This window comes from Cryptomeria japonica, chromosome 10 (genome assembly GCF_030272615.1).
Source record: "Cryptomeria japonica chromosome 10, Sugi_1.0, whole genome shotgun sequence".
Taxonomy (NCBI): domain Eukaryota; kingdom Viridiplantae; phylum Streptophyta; class Pinopsida; order Cupressales; family Cupressaceae; genus Cryptomeria; species Cryptomeria japonica.
The window spans coordinates 308,467,360-308,484,378 of NC_081414.1; positions in this window are offsets into that span (position 1 = coordinate 308,467,360).

The window sequence follows — 17,019 nt, forward strand, 5'->3', positions numbered from 1 at the left end:
TATTCATGAAGAAGTTGTGGTGCAAGATATCACTAACAATGTTTTTAATGCTCTCTCTCCTAAAGATGAAGCTTTAGTGGATAAAGAAATCAACCAAAATCAAGTTAATGTCATTCATGTTTCTAGTAATGAGAAGCCTAAAACTATTGTTCACCTTCATTAAGGTTTCCCTCAACCTTAGAACAAACTAGTGATTATTGTTAAAAGAAGGTTGAATCATCAACCCAATTATCATGCAATAAATCATACATATAATAACAATCTTTCCCCCTCATGATGGTAAGGAGTATGATCTCATTAAGAAACTTTGTGATACTCTAGCTAAGATCTCCCTTTGTGACATTAAAAATTCACCTAAATACAATGGGATGCTCCAAGAAGCCTTACTAAAGGTAGTTACCTCACCTCTTGATAGAACAAATGAGGTAGCAACTATTTTTTTTTGTAAGCATGAAATAAAGGCAAAAATTGTGCTCCAACAACATGAGTTACCCTCTTTGGAAACTCAAAATCAATGTCATCCCCTCATAATTATTTTCATCATCAATGGTATTTTCATAAGATGTACTCTAGTTGATAATGGTTGAGGTCTTAATTTGTACATTATTGACTTGTTGTGTAAAATTGATATGGATATTGTTATCATATAGGATTGCACTCTTCACCATGCTCTTAACTTGACAACCTTGTGACACATGGGAAGACCTATTAGAATGTGGGATCTAATGGTAGAGGTCAATCTCTAGTTATAGAGTTGCTTCTTTATTTAGGCACTTCACCTAAAACTATTGCTACTAGGGAAAGGGAGAGAAATTGATCTAAAAATAAACACTACAACTAATTGTGATGCACTAAATGATGTTTTAGACTTTCACTAATGCTTTGACATACAATATTTCATCTATTAAAAAAAAATGAACAACCATATTTTTACAAAGATTCACAGATTAGTATTTTTCCTGAAGGTTTTGAATTTTGTCAAACTTAAGAAGGAAAACTACTATTTTCACAACTGAAGTTGATCTCACCCTCTACACATCAAGCAACCTACATGAATGAATGTATTTTCCTATCCCAAGGTATTGAAAGAAATATATTTACTTAAGGATTTGGCAAATTACAAGAATTATACATCTATCATGAGTTTTCACACCAAGAAAGAGAGATTTCAAAGGAAATAATCTGAATTTTATTAATAGAAAGATGCTCTTATAGCTATGTAGTCTGAAAATGTTTGATATTTCCTTCAAAATTAAATTTACATATATTGTTGTAGTCACAAGGTGACTAATTTTGAGTTACAAGTCTATGAGTTTTCTTGAAAGAGCTTGCAATAGCTACAATACTGAGCAATAGAAAGCAAGAGCTAAAAAACTAAACTCCTAGCAACTGAGTATTTATAAATTACATTCTTCATACAAGATGCAACATGTGAAATTGAGAGAATGTGACATGTGTCTTTCCTTGGATGTTTCAAGTAGTCTTTTATCATTTCTAGGTTGGATATAACTAATTTTTGGCCAAAAGACCCCCTCAAACAACTTCAAATTGCAACATTGATGAAGAAAAACCTCCCTCTTTGAGTTGTATATGGACAAGGTCTCTAAATCTACCCCTATATTCCTAGTATTGGTTGGAAAAAGACTTCAACTTCTGCTAAATTTACTCCACCACTTGTACAACACACAAACCTCCTCATAAATGCCTTCTATCACCTGCCCACCTCATCAACTTTCCCTTAAATCTTCTCTCCATGATGTCTTCACTTTATCCAACTACTTTAGGTCGGATTAAATTAGTTTCTTGCCATACAAGTCTTTAAAACTACTCCAAGTCTCCAACCAACTTTGAACTCTTCCCCAATCTTATCCTTATCCATTGGGAAAGTCAAATCAAACCAAAATGGCCATTATGATGGCCAAAACTACCCTTTTTACTACATTCATTATTAAATAATGTATTTGAAGTGTCCATGCCTCTTTGTATTGTCTACCTAGTAATTTTATTCTATTCATTTCTGCTCATACCTGACGTGTATCATTACCCTATTATAACTATGAATTAGGATTGTGAATAACCCCCTTTTGATTGTCCATGGATATATTGTTGATATTTTTCTAGTCATTACAACTGTCCAAAGGCTCTCAAACTAACTGTAAATTATTTTCATTGGTTCTTGGAAGGTTCATGCCCATTATGCCTTCTTCATACCTTTGTCATGTATTATCAGTAAGAAAACCAAAATATAAAGATGCCTCTTTTATTATTGTGCTTGAAGAGGGTCTTTCTTTAGGTGCACAAATCATCCCAAGTTTGCATGGTTTATGAAACTCATATTTGTTGGCAAAATGGTCAGTGCTCCCCTTAGGATTTGTGACAAGGAACTAACTGCCTCCCGTGCGATCCATATATCTCTACAGTTTATATCGGTCATTGACAGATTGGTCTTTTGACATAACGACAAACTGGACCAACAAATGGTATCAGAGCATTGGGTCACAGGTTCAAATCCCCTCGGGTAACGTTGAGGGGGAGATTGTTGGAAAAATGGTCAGTGCTCCTCTCAAGATTTGTGACAAGGGACTAACTATCTCCCATGTGATCCATATCTCTATAGTTTGTATCGAGTGTTGACAGATTGGTCTTTTGACGCAATGACAAACTGGACCAACAATATTCACCATGTCTCTTTTTTTTACTATCATAGTCATTTTATTTTTTCATCTCTATTTGGGTTGCGCATGAGAACACATATTATCTTCATTTGTCTTTGTGTTCATGCCTTATCTCCACAAGGGCTATTCATCATAGCTTGTTGATATCTTAGTGCCTTCTTTGTGATGATTGTCTTAAACTTCATGAATGCATATTAATCTAACATACATTGGAAATGTACCTTGTTCATTTACTTTCTTACTGCTATCTCTTTGTTATTTGTGTTTAGTTCCTGTGACACTTGGAATTCCACTTGTATACAATGAAAAAAGATGAAGAAAAACTATTGCAAAACCACAAATATCCAACCAAAACAAACCCTAGTCCTACAAGAAACCTAAGAACATGCAAATCAACAAATTGAACAATAATACCATTCACATGCCAAGTAGAGTTTTAATTTTCATTGTCTCTTGTCTCCATTGATCTTGTTTGATGTATTTTCTCTTAGATTTTGTATGTGCACAAGATCTTAACAAAGAATGGATTGTTGTTGTGAAGTCACTTGATTGCAAGAAGGCTTGATTGCATAAAGTACTGATTAGGGTTGATAATGATGAAAGAATCCTCTTATATAGAAGATGCTTTAGAAAATGGATGGATAATATTAAAAGGTGAAAAGATAAATGGTCGGCTAAGATTAAAGGGTAGGTAGAAGAAATAATAAGATAATGAAAGGGGTAGGTAAAGGAAAATTAAGAGATAAATGTCATGTGTTATCAAGGAAAAAGCTAATGAATTAATTAAATAAATAAAGATTTATTTAATTTAGGAAAAGATAATCTAAATAAATAAAAATATTTATTTAAATGAGGAAAGGGATAGAAAAGGTTAAATGAATGAATTAAATAAATTACGATTTATTTAATTAATAGAAGACTTAGGATAAAATAATTAAATAAATAAAAATATTTATTTAATTAAATTAGGACAATTTTAGGTGTCTACATTTTGCCCCTCTTTGAGACAATGTAGCTTGTCGCGTTGGCTCAAAGAAGATAAACTGATACAAAGTTGCCCCAAGATGGGAATCATATGTCCCCTCAAGAGATTGGATGAAAAATACAAACAATCTCTCAATAAGAAAGAAAAGGCTAGGAAAAAGACTAACACAACAGACTAGGGTTAAGCAACCTATATATGTAGGTTCAAATGAAAACATCCTCATTGGCATCCATAGCACTCAAGAGATCACAACAGAGTAGAGCACCTAGAGAACAATCAACAATACAAAAGAGATGGCAAAGAGGATCCACAGATTCAATCACATCAAATGATTGCAACAACTAGATGACAAGGGTGATATGGTATGTACCTTGACCTTGCTTTGTACGTTTTTGCATTTATGGCACATTTAATGCATTTTAGAAGTAGGTTAGCAAAAATATGAAAGCGGTAGTTAGGGAAAAAATGTGTGTAGGTTAGGTTTAACTGCGTTTGTGACAAATAGGCAAGTTTAGGTAGGCTAAGGGTGTGTATACATATGTAATTACATCTTTTTCGACTATGGGTGTGTTTGTGATCAAAAAATATGTTTATGTCTGAAAAGCACAATTATGAGAGACAACTCCACATTTGTGCTGATAAAACACGTCTATGCTATCAAAATGCATTTAGGTTGAGTAAAATCATCTCTTTGTTGCAAAAAAATGTCATGTCTAGAAAAAGGCCAAAATTGACAGTTATGTGATCAACATACATTGTCAATTATATAATATGTTGAGAGGACTCACTCAAACAGGTTCCCTAGGGAAGACAAATTAGAAACAAGGCTAGAATTGACAATTTTGTGATAAACATACGTTGCCAATTTGATAAGTTGCTAAGAGGATTCACTCAATAGGTTCCCTAAAACAAATAGGTTTGCTAAGATGAGTATAGGATAAGCCGTCAAATTGATAGAATCTTGCGAGTTCTCGAGCAAAATAAGATATAGTGCAATGTGATAAACTTATACACTAAGATGGATAGGATAAGATACATAGCACTATGTGATTTACATGAGTACCACTAGGATTGACATAATTGGTTTGATTTAATGCAAGAGGATTTGCCCCAGCTAGAGTCACAAGAGAGATTCACATTGACTCAGTGATTATGACTAGATTTGACTGACGATGATCATGTCACTATTGATGCTATGAGACTGAGGCATTCTATGTTTATGCTAGAGATTTGATCAAACACAAGATTGTTGACACGTATTGGAGAGAGGTGGCACTCAGAGACATGCACATTCATTTTTCAAGTGGCAAGATGTCAGTCACATTAAAGGATGTAGCATAATATGGATACCGATCCATAGAGATCTAGTAGTAGGGAGATAGAGATGCACTCCAATGAGTCTTTGGAGACCCAGATCTAGAGCTAAGACCAAGACATTTGAATTGGCATGTAATATATTCCAGTGGATGGACATTGGTAGCAGTGTTAGGGGGATGATAAGTGGGTATCTATGTCCCAACAGCGCAACACATGAACTGGCCATTAGATGGTGGAGGACACTAGATATCCTACTAACTGAGAGGAGGATATTTGCATGGGGTCCATGTGTATTAGCACACCTATACCATGAGCTACATCACTTTTTTTACCTCAATGGCTACGGATTAGGGTGTGGGGTGACATTAGTGTAGGTATGGGCCAATGAGCATATTGCAGTGACAAGGTCAATTCATTACGGTTCAGAAGACATGGGTAGGCTAGGCATATGTCCATTTATACAACATGATTACTTCCCAACCACAGATTGGGAAGTTAGAGTATTAATGGCGCGTCATCGATGATATAGATAGTGTTACATGGTGGTCGTACATTAATTGTGAGGCCTGGGAGGAGGATGCTATAGAGCTGCCATTTTTTTCATGGTAGGTATCTCATCAGGAGGATTCTTTATATTTTGGATAGGCACTTGATAGACAGGGCCACTAGGTAGTTGGGCAGGAGATAGTGGATGCCATGGGGGTCAAGAGAGTTTTCTGAGATAGTTAGAGAGTAGGCTCACTGGGGGCCGATTTTGTCATATGATGCGGTAGTTACCTAGTTTTAGGAGATGGTACCGATGCCATGGGATATGCTACCGGATTTTTTTGATGCAGGGATGGACGACAAGTATACATCATATTTTGATGCACATCCATTTCCTAGATTGACAAATATATGGGAGTCCATACCACCTACATAGGAGGAGGATGATGATGAGGATGGAGGTGGCTGATGGAGAAGGTGGAGGAGAGGAGGGGTGAGGAGGATTGTCTAGGGTAGAGGGGGAAAGAGAGATGGAGGGAGAGTAGAGGGAGCATAGGGAGGTGGAGAGGGAGGAAAACCACCGAGGCCACCTAGAGGAAGGGGAGGACAAATATTACAGGTTCTAGCTTAGGCAGTAGGATAGGCACAAGTTGGTCAGAGACAAGGGTAGGGATAGGGATAGGGTGGACATGTAGAGGGATCCTAGGGAAGATATGAGGAGGAGGATGAGCTTCTCACGTTACAAGAGCTCACTCAGAGACAAGTTGATGATATTGGTGATATCGAGAGAGAGGTGACGTGATTGAGGTAACAACTGGGAGATATGTAGAGTGAGAGGGACTAGGCTATACAATGATATATAGTTATAGAGGAGGAATTGAGGGTAGCACAAGCCACAACCTCAAGAGAATCAAGGGAAGGGTTTGCATACTATGTCTGAGAAGGGGAGGAGATTGAGTACTGGAGGAATATATATCATGTAGCAATTCCTCCAGCTCTCAGAGCAGGCAACTTTAGGAGAGCCTCTAGCTTGACAATGACAGGTCGGGAGAGACAAGGTGCATCTAGTGGGGGTGTTATGGGTCCACCCACACCACTAGAAACAACAAGGTCAACAAGAGGAGGAAAATGAGATGGGGTTGGGTCATCTAGAGCTTAGATTCCTTCAAGGCCTGTCGGCTCTGATGGAGGGAGTTCATCATAGCTCTCTTGGATCCACTTTGTATAAGTTTTTGTATGATGATGTAGACACCTTTGGGAGATTTTGTAGCTATATGAGATTTTGACATCATTATATAATTACACTAATATTTTTTATATATATATGAGATGATTTATCCGTGCGGTGATTATAGGCATATGTTCCTATGTGATTCTTCTTTATGTTTTATTATTATGTAATGTAATGTGATGATTCTATATGATGATGCAATGAGATATGTATATGATGTGATGCATTATTTTTGTGATTTAATGCTTTTATGGTATGCATGATGCAAAGGAATGTATGAAAATGATATTGTATGATTACTTATATGATGCACTATATACATGATGGGATGCATTATTTTTATGCTATTTTTATGATTTATATGAGGATGCAAATGCTTATATGAGATACTAATAAGTCGTGTATGCATGATGTGCTGCTATTATGATTTGTATATGCACATGGTGAAATTTACCAACATGTGATGATGTATATGAGCACTACATGAGATGCATATATTTTTGATGTGTCATTATTCTCAATCATGTGATCGAAAGATACATGGAATTAGGAAGGGACAATGGAGGACAAAAGAAAAGGGGGATGGAAGGTAGAAGATATGAAGGTGAAAGAGCTTCTTGTGCTATTATCATCATTGAGATTTATTATGGAAAATAGGTTATGACCATTTAGGTATAGGTTTGACTTAGAAAGTCATTGTACCTATTTGCATGGAGATCAAACAAATAAGCAAACAAAGAATGCCCCAATCACACTAGACTCATAGTGTCCTCATATCCTTCGATGAGCCATAGTATTACTAAGAGACAATCCATAGACAAAAAAAAGAGGTGAACATACCCTATCCTCACCTTTCTAGTCAAATACATCCTGGAGATAGAATCTCTAGTTAGAGACATCCTAGAAAAGCTAAAAGACATGTCACCAAAAGATAAAATCAAAATAAAATAAAGACTTGACACCAACATAAACTGTAATCCTCAAGTTATTAGTGTTTCTTGCCACATATGTTAACATGTTTGATCTAGTGACAATGTTGTTTTCCTGATGAAGGATAGATAATGCTAAAAAAAAACTATGTTGTTGCTAAAGTCTACTGAAAGATTTGATTTGTTGAAAGCCCACTACTAATTGTGTCTCATCTAAAATTGACTAAATCCATGAAACTAATACCTTTATTGAGGATTGGTGATGCAAATGACCTTTTTATTGCAGATTGTGCACAAAAAGAAGGATGAATGAAAAGATGATACTCCTCAAAACATGTGATGCTTAGGGTACCACTTCCATCACTGGATTTAGGATTTTTCACCAGCTATAGATTGGACCTAATTTATTATGGAAGGAAAGGGTGAAAGGGGGTTTATTATGAATGGAGAACCAATATTAGGTAGATCAATAACAAGCCATGATGGGAATAGGTAAATTTATTATGGGATGGTAGGCTATGAGTGTGGGCAAAGTGAAAGGATGAGATTGAATCGTGAAGGAGGGAGGAGAAAAGCCTCTACACATAGCATTGATATCTTAATTTTCACCATGGTACTTTCTTAGGGCGCCACCAAAGTGGTTTTCATCATTGGACAAATTTATTTCTCTTTACCTTTTTTTTATTTTTTGATTTTTTTTGTGTCATAAGGCGCGTGTTTGCTAGGTTTTCACCATAGTGACGATTTTTTATTTTTATGATTTTTTTTTGTATTTTTGACATTTTTGTATTTTTTATTAGGATACTCTGAAAACTATGTGTAAAGCCTATGAAGGTGAATTTTGTTGATAGTATCCTCTAAAGGTTCTCCGTATGGTGTTAAGAGATGATATGCACCTGATCCATGGACTATTGTGATGACGTAAGGGCCAAGCCAATTTGGTTCGAACTTACCCTTCTTTTCTATATCTTGTTCATTCTTAGGATTTTCTTTGAGAGCTAAGTCACCCACCTCAAATGTGTGAGGCTTTACATAGCTTCGACTCATTCTTTCTTGATATGCTTTGAGATGATTAAAAGCAGTTTGTCTATGCTCATCTAGTAATTCCAAATCTTGTAAGAGGGAGACCCTGTACTCTTCATCATTGATTAGATTGCACAAAGAGACTCGTAGGGATGGTAACTTGACCTCAATAGGAAAGATAGCTTTGACACCATAGACAAGTGAATAAGGCGTAGCTCCAATAAGTGTGCAAACACTTGTGCGATAGGCCCAAAGTGCAGGGTTGAGTTGGATATGCCAGTTATGGCCAACGTCATCAACTATTTTTTAAGGATTTTAAGGATAGTTTTCTTAGATGCCTCAACTTGACCATTACCTTGGGGGTAATATGGGGTGGAAAAGCGATGATGGATATGGAAATGATCACAAAGCTCATGAACATACCGATTCTTGAATGGACACCCATTATCTGTGACAATGGAAAGGGGAACATCATATTGACAAATGATATAATTAAGGATAAAGGTTGCAATCTTCTTTCTAGTGAATTGGGTGAGAGTAACAAATTCAATCCATTTTGTAATATATTTTGTGGTTGTAATAATGAATTTGTGGCCATTGGAAGAAGGAGGGTTAATATTACCTACAAGGTTGAGTCCCCACTGACCAAATGGCCATGGAGTGGCAATTGGTTGAAGTTCCTATGTTGGTGCATGAATAAGGTCTCCATGAATCTGACACTGCTTACACTTTTTGACAAACTGGTATGAGTCCTTTTCCATTGAAGGCTAGTAGTATCTAGTCCTCATCAATTTCATGGCTAAGGTTGGACCACTAGAATGAGAACCACGTATACCTTCGCGAACCTCATGTGACACAATTTGAGCTTCATCATTTTCTAAACATCTAAGGAGAGTACCATCTAGACCCCGACAATAAAGGGTATAGGCTAAAATGACATAGAGGGAGGATTGACAAATGAAGATATGGTGTTGATTGTTGGAAAGGTCAGGTGGAAGAATATTGTTATGGAGGTAAGTGAAAATGGTGTTGTACCAAGGGGAATCTGAACCAAAAATACATATGATTTCTGTAGGAGTGATCTCATATGAGGGAACCAAAAGATTATCCACCAAGAACTCATAGCGGGTCTCATTCTAAGGAATATCAATCAAAGAAGCAATGGTAGCCATGGAATCTGCAGCTCAATTATTATCCCTTGGAATTTGTTCAAATATTATTTGTGTGAAATATTTCTTAAAATCATCCACCATTTTCTTGTAAGGCATTAAATTTTCATCTTTAGTATGATAATCATCATTTTCTTGATGAATCACAAGTGGAGATTCCCCAAAAACATGAAGTTCCTGGATCTTCCACTGAACTGTGATTCGTAGTCTTGTTGTTAGTGCTTCATATTCTATTATGTTATTCGTACAAGGGAATGACAATAGATATGACTTAGGAATGGAGTCCCCTTGAGGTGTGATGAAGAGGATACCAACACCTACACCATGCTATGTGTATGAACCATCAAAATATAATTGTCAAGGCTTTGCATTTGTCACTGTAAGGATGGATTCATCTAGGAATTCTAAGATAATGGGAGTGTCATCAATCATGGGTGCATCTGCTAGCTGATCTGCAATATCTTGTCCTTTAATTTATTTTTTGTCCACATATTCAATGTCAAACTTTCTCAGGATCATAACCCATTTATCTAACCTACCGATGACTGTTGCCTTATTGAGAAGATACTTGAGTGGATCTATCCCTACAATGAGCTTTATTTTATGAGTTAGCATGTAATGACATAATTTTTGTGAGGAAAAAACTATAGCAAGACATGCATGCTCAATCAGAGTGTATTTAAGCTCATAACCAACCAATGTGCGACTGATATAATATACTACTCTTTCCTTGCCTTCATTGTCATGTTGTGCCAAGAGTGTCCCTAGTGTTGTTTGCGTAGCTGATATATAAATTAATAGGGGTTTTCCTGGAATAGGTGGCATCAATACTAGTGGATTCAAAAGATAATTCTTGAGAATTTGAAAAGCCTATTTGTTAGGCCCAATATGGGAAGCTAATGTACTAAGAGGGGAGGGGTGAATCAGTACTCCAAAACTTTTCTTTGATAATAACCTTACTGTTATGCATAGACAGAATAGTGCAATAAAATAAAATAAAATTAAAATCAACAGATAACAATCATACATGACTCACTCCATAACACATATATTTTGGTCATGCAGAAACTCTTGGTTAGAGAGAAAAACTGTGGTGGGGATGGCACCCACAACTTCACTACTGCAATAATTAAGAATGCTCAGTTAGAGCTACATTTAGCTATTTCTGATAGCTTACCCTATTAGGAGTATCAGGATCAGTTAGATCTACCTTACTAAAGGACTTTACAACACTATATAAGTGTAGCACCTGGTTAAAGGATTTACAATTTATAGACTTGGTTAGAGTCTTTTACCCTGTTAAAGGTTTCTCTTACAACTTCAAAATATTACAATAAAATCATTACAAATATCTGCAACTTTACATCTGAAATACTAAAGTAGATTCTATGTGCTCTGAATAAGATTACCTAGCTTGTAGCATACCTCCGTAACCCATAATGAAACTCGATAAACCCTTCTGTTTACTCTGTTCTTCAACTATTCACTGATAACCTTCTTAGTGACCTCTCTGTGTCTCTGTAATAGTCTTCCTTCATGCATACACACTGTTATTTTCCAACCCTAGAATCATGTTGTATAAATAGATCTCTTATAGCAGTGATTTAATTCATTGCTTCAATCTTATAAAAGATTCTTTGAATGAATGACTAAACAAAATATCACATTGGTTAGATTGACCTTGTAATCATACACAATCTCCTAGTGCAATTTCCAATGCAAAAACGGTTAGATGTGCCTCGATGTTGTAACACGTTTTCATGTGCATGTCCAGGTTCAATGTATTTGGTAAAACGTTTCACTCAGTGTTTCATAAACTAAATCACATTTAATGGTTAATGAACCTTGCTTGGTTTAGACTACTTCACATTTTGTTTGGTGCTTAAAAATAACCCGTGTTTTATGTGTTTGGTGCATTTGTACACATTTTGTTAATAGAGCCCAAAGTAGAACAAAAGTATCCTCTCCCCTTGCCTTCTAATGGATCTTGGGTTTAAAAGAAATTTTTGTATCTTCTTTTCTTTTTAGAGAGGCTTTCCTTGTGGGAAAAGGTACTCACCCAAGGGAACAACCTCAAGTGGTATTTTCAATTCAGTCCACTATATAAATTGGCTAGAGGGCGAAATCCTTCTTCTTCTTGGTGTTTAGCCATTTTTCTAGCTCCTTACATGTCCACACTTGTGTGTGATATATCATACCTTACGATAAGGGGGGAAGCTCCCTTTGAAGGTGGGGAGATCTTATGCTCAAATAAATATCAAGTCTCCAAATTCTTACTAAATGTACCTAGGTCAGTAACCCATGTTGGCATTTCGCATAACTGATACAGATGCAGGTGATGCAGTTGAAGTCTATTGACCACACCGGTAAAGGATAGAAGTCTATTTGTGATGAAGAGATTGAGATTCTATGAATAGATGGCATGATCAGTTATTTGTGTTGTCATTGCTAGAAACTAATGTCAAATGATATTCATGATGTCTTTTTTTGTTAGCTAAGTGATTTGGTTTACCAGAAGACAGGGTTTACCGGTAGAGAGATAAAGTCAATGAAATAGGACTTTAACCAGTAAAGCAGAGTTGTTTTGATTGGATCCAATGGTTAGCAATTATTGGTGATTTGTAATTTCAATGGTGAACTTGTATCATGGAAAGGTGTATGTGATCGGAACCGGAACTTGTGGAGATTATCGGAAGGCATGTTTCAAATTTTTGATGAAGTTTTGCTAAGGTTTTAGTAGGGTTTAAGATCGGTGATGAAATCATCAAACCGGTAATGATTTCTATTATAATGGTGATCGACGGTGAGTCTACATGAAGTTGGTAACATGACACAACCCACATGAAATATTTGATAGTTGTTTTGGCACGATTCAAGGAATATTTTCTTGCGAATCAACAAAACACTTAGTAGAGTGTTTTGAGGGTTTGACTTTGGTAAAGATAAGATTTTCGTGATGAGTTATGATCAACCAATGATTGATATTGCATTGTAATTTGTTGTAATGATCTGTATATCAATTTGTGATGATCTCTTATGATTTGAATTGTAAATTCAAGATGTAATTAGGTTTTGTGGCCGACCTAGTTGAGATGGCTATTTAGGATGACACAGTTGATGTTTTGTGTGTCGATGGTCTTAGAGAATGTGTTAAGTCATCCAGGTGAAGTGTAAGATCTGCCTAAGAGTTGTAGAGTGTTGTGCATAACTGGATCTGATCAAGCAAGTAGAGAAGTGAAAGTAAAAGATCATTCTTTCACTGTTGTTTCCTAACAATTGTAGCAGGTCAAATCCCTTAACTGGGTAGGTTCTAACAAGACTTAAACATTTAAGTCCCCTAATAGGGAAACTCTCAAAAGAGTGTTAAATCCTCTCATGAGGTTTATCCTAACAGATCATCAAGCTCCTAACTAGGATGCAAGGCAAATCCCCTAACCGAGTGACTCCTAATAGGGTCTACTCCTAACCAGGTTGCAAGGAAAATCCCCTAACCAAGTGACTACTAAAAGGGTCTTCTCCTAATCGGGCATATTGTAATCTCCTAATAGGGCTAAGCTCCTAACAGGGCGTACTTTGAAAGAATACAAATATTTGAGGGTACCAACTCTCACTGTGGTTTTTCCCTATTTGGGTTTCCATATCAAAAACTTGTGGTTTTCATGTGTGGCATGTTTTTCATGTGATGTTATTGTTTATGTTTCATTTCATGCATTATTTCTAAGACACTGATTATGATGTTTTATCATTAGTTTATCAGAGGTTACTAGTACTGATAAGGAGTTGTTTGAGAAAGTTTTTGATATGATTGATAAGGTTAATGAGTTGGTAAATGATCAAGTTTATATGATTGCTTTGGTGGTGAAAGTATTGATAGTATTGGTAAATGATTTGATTAATGTAATATGATAAATAGGTTATGAGATCTGATTAAAGAAGTTTAGACATTTGTTAAATGGTTTCAGATCTGATATGTTTGATTTTGGAGTTGAAGTTTCAATTGGTCTTAATACTAATTCTCCCTGCTCTCAGTATTAACCGGATCCTTATAGGATTAACAACTCACCCTTTTGATTGAGTTGGTGTGGTGGTTTTAGTGCAAGGGGATAACTGGTTTTCCCCCCAAGATATGCACCATATGTATTTCCTTGAGATGAGATATAACTTTTTGGCTTTGTATAGGCTATTTATAGATTTCTAGAGAAAGGGTGATTGGGTTATGCCTCCAAGCTTGGGGCCCCCTACCTATCATCTCTCACAAAGCCAAGCTTGTTAAACACTCCTTAAGGCATGTTTAACAATTGGTCTTAATACTGATCCCCCCCTCTCAGTATTAATTGGATCCTCATAGGATTAACAATTGGTATCAGAGAATTGGTCCTATGTGTGCAGAAAGCCTAACCGCTTGAGGAAAAGATTCTGAGGAATTCAAGATGTTGAAGAAAGAGGGTCCCAAGTTCAACAAGGATAGCTACAAGATCTAGAAAGACAAAATGAAGATCTACATCAAAGGTCTTGGTGCACAATATTGGAAGCAAGTTGAAACAACATATGTTGCTCCTACAACTACTCCCTTGATACTGGATGAACTCAGAGAGTAGCAAGATAACATGCAAGCCCTATAAGCTATTGTAAGTACTTTATCTAATTCATAATATATTGATGTTTAAGGATTGGAAATTGCAGGTGAGGTTTGGGAAAAGTTAGAGACAATCTATGGAGGAGATGAGCATGTTCAAAGAGCCAAAGAGGAAATATTGAGAGGAAAGTTCAATGACATGATAATCCTTGAAGGAGAGAATATTGGACAGTATGGTCAGAGAATCAAAGAAGTTGTTGGTGGCATAAAGAGTGCTAGAGGAAAAATAGAAGATGGTGCTATAGTAAGTAAAATGCTCATAACTCTTCAACCTCAGTATGCTATAAGAGTATCGGCGATCCAAGAACTTGGATATATTTCAAAGGATAAGGTAACTGTTAATTCATTGATTAGTAAGCTTACAAATTTTGAGTTAAATAGTTTTGAAAATAGTGTGATTAAATCTACTGAATTTGCCTTTAAAGCTTCTGTTACCGGTTCATTTGCGAGAAAAGGAAAAGATATATGTCAAAATCATGAGTGTATGATAATTAATGAAAGTAATCGGGGAAATGAAGACAATGAAGATCAAGTGATGGAACTTAGGCACTGTTAGCAAAGAGATTTCCAAGAGGCACTAATAAGTATAAAGGGAAGCTACCTCTAAAGTGTTTCTCTTGTAGTAAAACTGGTCATATTTCTGCTAACTATCCTGACACTGATAAGAAATAGAAGTTTAGAATATTCAAAGGAAATGGATAGAAACATTGTTATGTTGTAGTAGATGAAGGTGTGACCGATGAGGAGTCAAAAGAAGAAGATGATAATGAAGAATTGTGTTTGTAGCGGTGAAGGAGGAATTGTCTGATGAAAAGACACTATTATCTCATATGGAGAATAGTGATGAATGGATTATAGATAGTGGCTGCTCACACCACATGACCGGAGACAAAAGAAATTTCATAACCCTTAATGAATTTGATGGAGGCGTTGTTAGATTTGGAAACAACTCTCCTTGCATGGTGAAAGGTAAAGGTTCAATTTCTCTAAATGGGAAGAGTAATGTTGATGGTCTTAAGAATAATCTTTTAAGTGTTGATCATCTCAATGATAAAGGTTATTTGCTTGATTTTAAGAGTGGAGTCTGCAGAATTCTTGGAGGTAATGGTGAAATGATTGCTACTGGGAAGAAAACTAGAGGTAATAATTGTCTAGTTGCAAGAATAGAAGATAGTTGGTTGTGTCATAAAAGATGTTGTCATGTTAATTTTAATAATTTTGTTAAGATAAGAAGGTCAAGTTTTGTAAGAGGATTACCCCAACTTATCAAACTGGATAGTGGTCAGTACTGCTGTATACACTCAAAACCAGGCACTGGTAAAGAGAGGTAACAATAAGATGCCCTATGAGCTATGGTATGGAAAAACCCCTTGTGTTAGTTATTTTAAAATCTTTGGAAGTCGATGTTTTATTAATAGAGAAAACTACACTAAGAAATTTGATGCAAAATCTGATGAGGGAATTTTTCTTGGTTACTCTTATAAGAGTAAAGCATATAAATGTTATCTTTAAGAGAACTAAGAAAATTGTTGAAAGTGCTAATGTAAAAGTTGATGATCTATCTGACAAGTTTGAAAGTACAAGTAGATCAGAACCTAAAAAGGATGATAATGAGGAAAAGTTTGTGATCATTGAACCGAAAGCAAAGAATAATGAAGAACTAACAAGTGCAGAACTAGGTGCTCAACCGATAAGATATGACAGTGAGGAAGAATATGAGGAACCTGATGAAGAAGAGGCAAACTTAGCATAGGAAATACCTAGATATGTCAGATTGAATCATTCACAAGAGCACATAATTGGTGATAGGAATACAGGTGTTCAAACCAAGAGAAGATCTGAGAGAACTCAGTTTGATATCTACAATAGAACACAAGACAGTTAATGAAGCACAAAAGGATGATGATTGGGTGAATGGAGGATTAGATCAAATTGAGAAGAATCAGACATGGTCACTTGTTCCTGGACTGGAGGATAAGAATGTAATTGGAACAAAATGGGTCTTTAGGAATAAATTGGATGAACAAGGAAAGATTGTAAGAAAAAAGGCAAGGTTAGTCTGCAAAGGCTATGCTCAAGAGGAAGGTGAGGATTATGGTGAAATATTTGCACCTGTTGCTAGATTAGAAGGAGTGGGGATGCTACTTGCATTTGTTGCATATAAGGGATTCAAAGTTTACCAAATGGATGTCAAGTTAGCCTTTCTAAATGGGATTCTAGAAAAAGAAGTGTACATTGAGTAGCCAAATGGATTTTCCTTGATTGATGATAAAGACATGGTTTGTAAATTGTACAAAGCACTATATGGTCTTAAGAAGGTACTGAGACCATGGTATGAGAGGTTACATGCTATTTGATCAAAATTGGATTCCAACATACCAGTGAGGACAACAACATTTATTTAAAGACTAATGGAGACAAGATGTTGATAGCAGAAATATTTGTTGATGACATAATTTTTGGTCGAAATGATGATATGTGTATGGACTTTGCTGATATAATGAAAAAGGAATTTGAAATATCTCTAATCCGTGAAATTAAGTTCTTTATTGTTTTACAAGTTCAACA